We start from the raw sequence: 10,860 nt of genomic DNA, 5'->3' as shown, positions 1-10,860 counted from the left end.
TTCTCATTAACCTCAGCCTCATCCCTGGGCTCCATGAGGATGGAAATCATCCCATTTTCACTGCAGTGGCTCTGACTACATGTAGTTAGAAGTATCTTGTATATTTTCCCAGGAAAAAAAAACATTGTCACAAAACTCTCCCAATAAAGCTTGAAGCCACTATTGTGAGTAAGAATATAATTAAGTAAATAGAAGGAAAAAAAGGGAACCATTGAGCTGAATATCCAATAAATCTGTTGTTACTAGACATGTAGATGAAGCTTCTCAGCCATCCAGGTCATGGTAGATCGACGTGCTGTATCATAGGCAACTGGACTTGTTTCCATTACTTGAAGACGTTTCAACCCTCATCACCCCTCAAGAGGCTTCTTCAGTTCTAACCAACTGGAAGGGAGTTGCAGGCTTTTTAAACTCAGTGTGGGAGTGCTACTAGGTTCCTCACATTTGCAGCATGTTTTCTGCCTCTTAAATCCTTTGAGGATGGATGGGAGCTGAACACTGATAAGGTCAAACGGGGATCAACAGACGTGGTGATTTAAGTTTTAAAGTGCTACTTCCAACAGCATCTGTCACTTTTGTTAGCACTTACTACAGTGGAGAGATGCTCCCGGGTGAAAAGATGCCTTAATTATCACTTCCTTATGTAAGAACCTTGTACTGTCATTTCCAATCGCCGTCAGTATCCATCCATCTATCTGTCTATCTGTCTGTCCAGGAATGGAGTGAGTACTAGAATACCTACCTCAAGTTAACCCTTTATCAAGCAAGGAACTATAAATGGTCACTTCCAGGGACATCCAAAATGGCGCTGCTATGAAACAAATGTTCCTTTAACTCTATATGTGTTTTTCCTATATTTTTCATGTATACACCTTTTAGAAAATGTTTTATTTCAATGAGTGCCCAATAAAGGGTTAAAGTAAAATGACTTGTGTGAAACTGAAAAGAAAAAAGTGAGTAAAGAGGAAACAGTACTGCGAGGGATGAGGTACAGGAAGACAATGGTGTTATATGACAGAATATTAAGTTAAAAAACACCTCTAAGCCACAAAATTAAGCGCGTGATCATGTCAACATTTACACTAAAGGAACAACATTGTGTCCTTTAGGAGTGCGATCTGCACCACCAAGCCCTATTGTCCAAATCACACATAACTTCCCTTTCTATAGACGAACATTTGCAACCCACGAGTCAGGGATGGCTGGTATATATCGATGCGTGCACTATATCATTACACGATATAATGTTACTAATGAGACATTTAAAATGGCTTTATCACAAACATAGAGTACAAATTGTCACGTGAATATTTTAAGCTGTCAGCATTTAATTCTCTTTGGAGCTTCGCATGGGTGTTTGTGTGTCAGGAGAGAAGGGAAGAGGGCATGGAGAGAGCTAAAAAAAAAAAGCGACGAGGCCAAGTGAGCTTAGGATTGTTTGGAGACCGTAACTGAAGATGGAGACGGATGACTCGGTTCTGAAGAAAGGCAGCACTTGATGTATCATCTGGCAGTTGGGCTTTCACTTTTTGTGGGAGTGGGAGGAACAGTTCATATTCAAATGTAATGACCGGTTCAAAATCAAAAATTATCATCTATAAATGCAACAGACTGTGAGAAGTAGTTTGCCTTGTGATCTAGCAGCTAGACTACTACACACCCTATTATCCCCTGACCTATCAGTTCAACTTGTAATGATATGCTGCCTGCTACAAAAATGGAGGACAATAGCGAACATGTCCTAAGCAGACAATCGTGACTCCAAAGTCTGAGGGCTGCATTTACACCAAATCCAGCGATGTGGCAGTGTCAATCCATGGTCTGTGTGTGCGACATGTTGTGAACCCCCAGTGATCATTTTGATATTTGTCCTCATATAAATAACAATAAACAACCAGTGTGAAGCAGATCATTGCTGTGTTTTAAACTGGGGGACTGAACTTATATGAAAGTGAAAAACTTGATGCTACACAGAGACATGCCCTGCTACCAACCCTAGTCTGCTCTGTGGTCATGTCACTGCCACAGTAAGTAAGGCATTCCGGTCCTACAATGATCTTTGGCAACCATGAATGTGTTTTCGGGGGTGTGGGAGTGCGCTTGTGATGCTAACGCACTGGCAAAAATCAATGGAGATATATAAACTTTCCACGATGACACACACACACGGACTCACAAGGTGAAAGCTGACGCTGTCGCGGCTGGTAAAAATAATGTTTGCCTGAGTGGTATGTGTTCCCACACAAACACACACGCACACACACACATTACAGGAGACAATGTGTCGCTCACTCTGGTGCACCACATATTAAATTAATCTTAAAGTACAGTACTAACAGTATTGTAAATATATAGTAAATATATTTAACATGACATCACTTCATTAGACTCATAAACTGATTGAACAAAAGTCATCCAATGAGATTTATTTTCTCTTGTCTTTATGTGCATATGTTTGGTATTGAGGTAATCCAAAAATAACGGAAAGCAATGTAAATGTTCATTATTTTTACATTTTTAAATGAACCCTCCCAACCCTGGTGACAAAGTTGTTATTTAATCTTTTTGGGACCTTAACTTTCATTGAGTTTAAAGCTGTTTCAAACACACAGCACCACACACACAAACACATGCTTGTTGATGGTGTCATCTGAAGACAGAGCTAAACCCATCGTGATGTTGTTGTAGTCTGAACGTCATTCTGAGAGACCTTTCAGACAGAATGTGCACCCAGTACAGCCTGGAAATAATGGGTTTCAGATGTTCTGTCTGAAAGGCTCACAAGTGCCCTCCTCAGTCTGCTCTGTACATAATATAACCAGTCCACTGATTCTCCCCTCACCAAGCATCTAAGTGCTCTAAAGCTCTTGAGCTTGATGAGCGAACTGCAGTGACAGCTGTGACACAGACTGTCTGAAACAACAGAAAGGTCGTGCACACCTCAGTGAAGGTAAAGTTTCTAAATATAGAAGTCACAGCTGGAGGACGCTGAGCCTGTTGGTCACACAACATCCAGGGGTTGCTTTGGGTCACTTAGCATGATCTCTGTTCAGTGCATCAAAGATTATTGTAGATGTGAACTTTTGTTTTTCTTTACCAATGCCAAGGTAAAACTAATCCTTAGCCTAGGCCGTAATGAATGTCCTTGAGATTTTTGCATTCCTGACCTATGTGATCACTCTCTTCACACCCCCAACACCTGGCTAGTCAACTTTTCTAATCTCGTATCTATCCTTTACATTTTGATTAACTGCCTTTTTGTCATGCTACACCTTTGTCATGTGTTTGCAGTTTGGATAGGTTGAGGAAAACATCTTAGTTTGGGTTAAAATTACATTACTTGTATAACTTCTGTTACAAACGCACCTACGTTATCAAAGTCATTTGCATTAGCTTGTGTACGTGACGTTACTTCACTACATCAGTGAATTAAAAGAAACGTACTTTTAACCTCTGGTTTCACACTGGACACCAACATTTGTCTCCTGACCGTCTATCCCTGACTTCCCAAATGGACTTTTCACTCTTTTGGCTGCAGATATACTTGCTTTTAACAAGTCAATCGAGTAAACACAAGGGCTTGCTCGCTTAGGAATGTCACACATCAGGAGTCCAGAAGGATGTCAGTCAAAAGGACAACAAGCTAACATGTGCCATCCAGTGGTATCCTCCAGAATCATGTGTAGTGTATAAATGAGTATGTGAACAATGTCAATGTGGAAAACAAATAAATCTCCAGCCTTATACGCATCTCCACGCGTCCTTCTCACCAGCTGTCATAATCACCACAGCCACTAGAGGTCGCTGCGTAACAATAAGCGTAAATATAGGTCGATTTTTATGATAAGGGTCAGGAAATCACATGGATACAGAAATATGTTGAGATAATTCATTCTGGACCAAAGTGGTGAACCGATCAGCCACAGACCAACACCGCTGACAACAGGCTTCATGATTTAAAAATCAAATGCAGTATCGATGGTTTCCCTGAGTTTGATTTACACGGAGGGTCTTCATGGTGCATTCAGGTGCATGTCTCTGAAATCTACATTGCTTTGTACATAAACTATATGTGTGACAACAGGTCATGGTGCGTTTGTGACACTTGTCATTGTCAGGGCATAAAAGTCACAGTCTAACAATATCAATGACATCAGTGCTGTACTTCTCTCTGAATCATGACCTTAAAAATGAAAATCAAATTTGATCGTGGATTTGGAGAATTGTGACACCCCTATCCTTAACCATGCCACTAGCATGGCAAATAATCCGTCCTGACTTTCTGAAAAGTTTTCTGTCTGTCTTTAAAAAAGAAAACATTTTGTCGCCTGTCAAAATTCAGGTAGTTTCAGCTGCGTAGTGCAGAAAATGTGAAGAGGTCGGGTATAAAGAGTACATACTGAGCTAATCTGGCTCCAAGCTGTGGGATATCAGGCATCTGCTAAATAGATCTGTGGTAACTTTCACTTCAAGTCTACTACGGGGGACTGTGGTGTGTGTGTGTTTCAGTGGAGGAAAGATTCTTAAAAGGGGAACTGAATAATACTTGTGGTTTCAAACTGTGTCAGCTTTGCCTGCTTCTGGCAGAAAGGTCGCCAGTGTGTCTCTCAGAGATTGCAGTTTTATCATGACAGTGTCTTCGAAAGTGAGAGTTTTCACACTTTGAAACGGATTTTGTACTATTCTAAGGTCGGACACCTCAAATGAAATATGCACACTGCAGCTCCAAAACGCAGAACTGCATTTTCCTTGGAGCAGCGAGCAGCATCACTGTGAGGTTTTAAGGTATTATAACAGCACGCCTTGCAGAATCTGGTGCACTTCTTTGAAATATTCAGTCTGTTCCTTCTTATAAAAAAGTCCATGGTTCTTCATTTGTGGTTTTTTAGTTAGTCACATGATGTATACTTTCCCTCTCGTTCCATTTATTTCCATTGCTGCATGACAGATTTATAGAGGCAGAACGCCAGACGGCTTTTAAAATAACTCAGACGTAACAGCCTCGCAGCAAAAAGTTTAGACTGACCTGCATCGTGCCCTGATAGACATTCTGATTGATTACGTGCTGTTTACTGCCCACACACACACACACACACACACACACAAATGTTGAGCTAAACTTCTCAAATGCCAGTGGCCATATTGTCCCTCTGTTTTAGTCCCCTGCTGGATTACTGCTTCATTATAAGACAGCCTTGGTTGCCATGGAAACATCTACCAGAAAGGGTCAACAGCGCACTCATCTCTCTACATCGTCGGTTCATCGTCAGTGTGAATTGTACCTCCTACAGTTGGCAGTGACACTGATCTTCGTGATGCTGTGGGACATTTAGCCTGTTCATATGTTGCTCAGCCTCACAGTGAGTTCATATGAGCTGCATATTCCAGTGTTTTGGACATAAGAACTTTTTTTTTTTTTTTTTCATTTTTTTAAAGCAGTCCGACTCGCCTTGAACCAGGAGTGAATCTCTTTCATCGGGCCAGTCTGTCTGAAGAGGCCCAGACTGGGAGGCTCTCTGCCAGCAAAGGCACTGGATCACAGGGAAACTCTCACTTCATGGCCTTCTCATGTGGCTCGCTTTGCAAAGTCAGCTCATTTGTTTCTCATTGAACATCAGAGGAGGGTGGTGGTGTTCATCATTACAGGAAGAGCTTCCTCCTTTTAGCCCGCCTGGAGATTTCTGTCTGAGGCTGTAGTGTCATTTTCTTTTTCTGCCATTCCTCTTGATGTTGTTGGTATCAGTTTGATTTCACAAGGAAAAGTTATGGAAATCAAATAATGTCTCACTAAAGATGACTCATTATAAATGATACAAAGTAATTCAAAGGTACATTTATCCTTGAATACATTTCAAAGACACTTTGAGGTATTTATTATGTATAATCACTTTTTATACTACTCGACTCTTATTACTTTATAGTAGTAGCACCCAGCCCACACTGCCTCTTATGACACCAAATATACAGTTGCAGTGTTGGAACCTACATCTTTAATTTCAATATTACATTGCAAAGAAGGAAGACTGTCTCCTTTGTCTCAGTGTAAATAAAACCTTCCACAAAAAAGTTTCACTTCATCCAACACTTACTGCACCGCCACACCAGCTGACTTGTTACTGCTTTACACTTCTACTATATCAGAGAAAACTATATTTATCCACTATGTCTATCTGATAATTATGGCTACGTATTTGGCTCGAATTGGAGACTAATAACACCAGTAAAAATATCTGGTCCATTCATTGGATTATGTCAGAGATTAAACTGCCCAATTGAGCTCTGGCTTCAGCTCTTTTAAAAGTAAGAAATACTACAGTGTTAAAGAAAATACTCAAATCAAAGTCCTGCATGGTTTCTATTTTGTATTAAGGTAACTGCAAGGTAACTGGTAACTTAAGTTATCAAATAAATGTAGTGGAGTAAAAAGTGCAATATTTGCCTCCAACTTGCACTTGGGTAGAAGTCAAGGAGTATGAAACGGAAATGCTCAATATTCCTAAACAGAACTTTGAGTTGAAACTTTCCACCTCTGTCTCCCACAGGCCAAAGGCATGATGGTCAGTGTGTGTGTGTGTGTGTGTGTGTGTGTGTGTGTGTGTGTGTGTGTGTGTGTGTGTGTGTGTGTGTGTGTGTGTGTGTGTGTGTGTGTGACCTGTCAGGAGTGAAGCCCCATGTGACCCTGCAGAGGACAGATTGTGAGTGCTGGATTTTACTACCTAACAGAATATAACATTCTTAGAAATTGGCTCGCTGTGATTTGCAGTTGAAAAGCTACATACTGATGAATGAATCAGTAACTGTTAATGAAGTATGTTGCAGATAATACTTATCTTCTATACCCAATAAAAGGAGGGTTCAGCCCAAAAGCCATAACACACTTTTATTAGCTATAGTTCCTTGTGTTCATCTATTTGGTGATTTGGTGTGAGTTGCACATAGATATCTGCTGTAGGGATGTCTGATAATTCTCAGATATAATGGAACCTGACAGCACACGGCCTGTGGTGCTCAAAGCGTGAAAAAATACATTATAGAAAATTACAGCAATGTTTCTCAGCAATGTGACCCAGTCACTCAAGTTCATTCACAGACCCTGTTGTGAGCACTTTCACGTCAGAACTATCTTCTTTCTGTATCACAAGGATGTGTTCATCTTCTCGTGGATGAGACGCTGAGTAACTAGGCTAACTGATGGCTCATGTTAAAGCTCAGACCTCGAGGACATCCTTAATATTTACATCCTGTGCTGTCTAACACGTTCTCACTCTCAACTTGTTAATACGACAGCTTGGTCAGTGGCCTCAAGCTTTAAAATTTAAGCTCTACCTACCTTCAGTGTTGGACGTGCAGGGCCCCACGCTCAAATTAGCAATAATACATTAAATGCAATGTCTGGTTAGACTTTCAAAATAAACTGTGCTAACAAACACTTGACATAATATGACTCCTGGTGCATCACTAATTTTGTCAAATGGTCACGGTTTGGTTGTTTAGCAAAACAAAACCTACTTGGTTAGGGTAAGGAAATATACTTAGGGTTAAAATAACTAATTGAAGTTCTGTAAGTCACATAACATTAACAAGTGATGCTAGAGGGGAACCGATGGCGTCAGACTTTAAAGCGTTGGGCCACTGACCAGGTCGGTCCTGTCACAATCAAGAGCCTCTCGTCTTAACTGGGTCAGGATTTCTGGAAAGACACATTGATCTTGAGTTTTTCAAAAGCATTTTTATGGCGCTTTGAGTACAACAAACCCGAAGCCATCCAGGTTCATTACATGTGAGGGAAGGTAGACATCCCATCAAAACTCAGCATCTCACATAAAGACAAAATGCAAAATTGCACTTACGGTAAGAATAAAAATATGTAGTTTGCATCTTTGGGTGAACTGTCCCTTCAAGTAAGATTCTGAACGCAGGACCTTGACTTGTATTGTGGCACTGGAAATGAACCCTTCTTCCCCCAGTGGTCATTATCTCCTATTAGTGTAGTGCAGTCGGTTTGTCCTGCCGTGCAGAGAAAGGAGCCTTGACAGTAGCTTGTAGTTACACAAGCAAAAGAGATGTACAAAGTAAATGGACCCAAAGCACTGAGGGCAGATTTACAGAGATGCTGATGACGGTGATTATGTCAGAAACTGAATTACTGAGGCTTTGACAAAAACTCCAGAGCTCTCATGCGGAGGCCAGAGGGACTGAGCTGTGCTCAAGAATAATTCTCTGACTTTTATTGTGATCTCGTAACTTTTGATCAAAATAAATGTCTAACTATTTTTTCCTAGTAGCCCAAAGATAGCATGGACTCACTTCTCTTTTATGTTTCTGTGTCTCAGGGCAATAACAGTGTTTTTATGTTCATACAACCAACAAACACACACAAGAAATACACAGCTATATTTCTAGGATCAAAGTAGCTCAGCTTGTTGTGATTACTGGCATATCTTTTTTGTCACTGCACTATTGCATAAGACAGCACACACACACACACACACACACACACAGTCACTCACACACACATACACACAGTGTCGAAGATAAGTCAGCCTTGGGCAGTGGGCAGGCAGGCTAATGCCATCTGGTGCCCAGTGCTCACGCTGAGCAACAGTCAGCTCCACACCTGGGAGATGGTATCGCCTGCAACTGTTGTTGGACCACCGACCGAACGCCCACCTGCCCCCACACTCATGACTCTGAGCTTCATGTGGTCTCACAGGCTGCAGACAGAAAGTAATTCAAGTTGATTACCAGCAAAACCAACCCTAAGATGTTTTTACACATCCTCGGCGGCACTGGCTGTCAGGCTGAATCTCACAGAGCTGTTTTGTGATGAAGTGACTGACTTCATACATCATTTCCCAGAATGCCTCTGTTTGTTTCTCGTTGTCAGTAAGAATACTGATCCTGCGAGTCACAACCTTTACTCAAAACCCAGCGTCTTGCTGCTGTAAGTAGCTGGAGAAACTGTTACATTGTCTTCAATACTAAACTTCTTTCTGCATGGTTGTTGAATGTGTAACATGGTGAGTCAACAAAGATTCTGTTGTTGTTGTCTGATTCTGATGCCAAAACTTAACATTGATCGCTAAAAATCTAATGCAGCTGTGCTGGAAATGCTCAGAGACACTGCCTGTGTTTGTTTTGGCAGGAACATGGGAGTGATTAAACCCAGTACTACAGAAGATATGACCAAAAAATGTTGGGGGGTGGGCGGCAGAACAAGCTGTAAACACAACATGTCAAGCATTCAACTATATGAATCCGGCAGAGTTAAAACAGCAGTTTTAATGTTTTTTTAGATGTTAATCTATTTAAGGTGTTTTTCGTTTGTTTGCCTTTCTTAAAGGAACAGTTCGCCCCATACAGCTGGAAAGTCAGGCGACATTCTGTAGTCCACAAAACATGTCTGCAGCTTCACAACAAATCAACGTTGCAGCATTCTCCCAAACAAATGAAGTATGTCCGGACATATTTTTTTGTTTTAAGACAAGTCCCCAGCTGCTTCAGTTGTTTTGGGACAATGCGACAACACTATTTTGCTGTGAAGCTTCAGAAATGTTTTGGGAACTACAAAACTTCACTTGGACTTCCATCAGCTCATGTGAGTGAGTAGATAATGATACTGAATTTTTGTTTTCAGGAAAATTTTAAATGTTGTGTCTTTGGCCGCACGTTCTACATTCGCCCTCATTTTAGTTCTGCTTTTGTCTCCACCAACTTCAGAGGGGAGTATCTGTCTCTGTAGCTGCTGAATGATCCACTATTGTTCACCAGCCAGTCATCACCTCGGTCTGTCTGCAGTTTGGTGAACGCAGTTAGCTCATATTAACTTTACCGGGGCTTTTTCTTTTAAAACAGCTGCTTGCTGATGGAAACCGTGTTGGTGGAGTGGTGAGAGTGAACCACAACTGTAAAACTAAGACAATGAGCTGAGAGAGGCTTCAATACTCTGTGGAGCTGAGAGGTTCTCTGTGTGTGTACTGCAGCAGTACAGAGTACCCCCCTCTGCAGCTTTGTTGTGAATACTTACCAAATATCCTTTTTGGGCTGGGCATCAACCTTTCAGGTGGACTTAACCTGCCATGATATAGATTGATAATTCTTTACAGTCTCATAAATATTCATCCAGTAGAGGTAGACCATATATTTGAATAATAATGCACTTTAAAGCAGGCGCTCAAGGACACACTGCCATTCTGAATTTCAGAATTGGCATTCATAAGATAAGTGATCAGACAATCAAAGCCAGAGGGAAAATATGGACGCTCTGAAAATAATGCTTTGATATTATTTTTTGCTTTGAAAAGGCTTCTGTGCGTTGGCTGGAGCATCCTTGAGAACAAGAAAGTCTCTGCAGCAAATGGAACAAATACACTTCTGAGCAACTTTTTTAGGTTCCAGCTGTACAGTGTAATGCAAAACCTCCACAAAACTTCAAATGGCCATTTGTTTTTGATTAAATGTCAGAGGTGTTAACTCAAATATATGTATACTGTGGTCACAGTTCACTGTGGTGTTTTACTGGTCTGTCTGATATTGAAATGTATTTCGCATATCTTTTCCCATCATGTTCCTAAATGGTGTAAAACAGCACAATATCACCATATTGGTGTTGTTCCTGGAACATCTTTATCAGTGTTGCACCAGGTTCATTATTGGAGCTAACCAGTCACATATTTATAGTATCACAGCTGTGCAACTTGGGAAAAGACCAGAAAAATGTGCACATGAGAGACGCTCTCTTTTGTAACACGTTGTCAAAATTGGGAAAGGGTCTATTTAAACCTAAACCATATTTTCCTAAACCTTACCCAGTATTTTTGTTGCCCTAACCTAACCAAATATTGTTGTAGCCTAAACCTA

This window comes from Acanthopagrus latus, chromosome 4, assembly GCF_904848185.1.
Source record: "Acanthopagrus latus isolate v.2019 chromosome 4, fAcaLat1.1, whole genome shotgun sequence".
Classification (NCBI taxonomy): Eukaryota; Metazoa; Chordata; class Actinopteri; order Spariformes; family Sparidae; genus Acanthopagrus; species Acanthopagrus latus.
The sequence above is the reverse complement of the archived record's forward strand: the minus strand, read 5'-3'. Positions refer to the sequence as shown.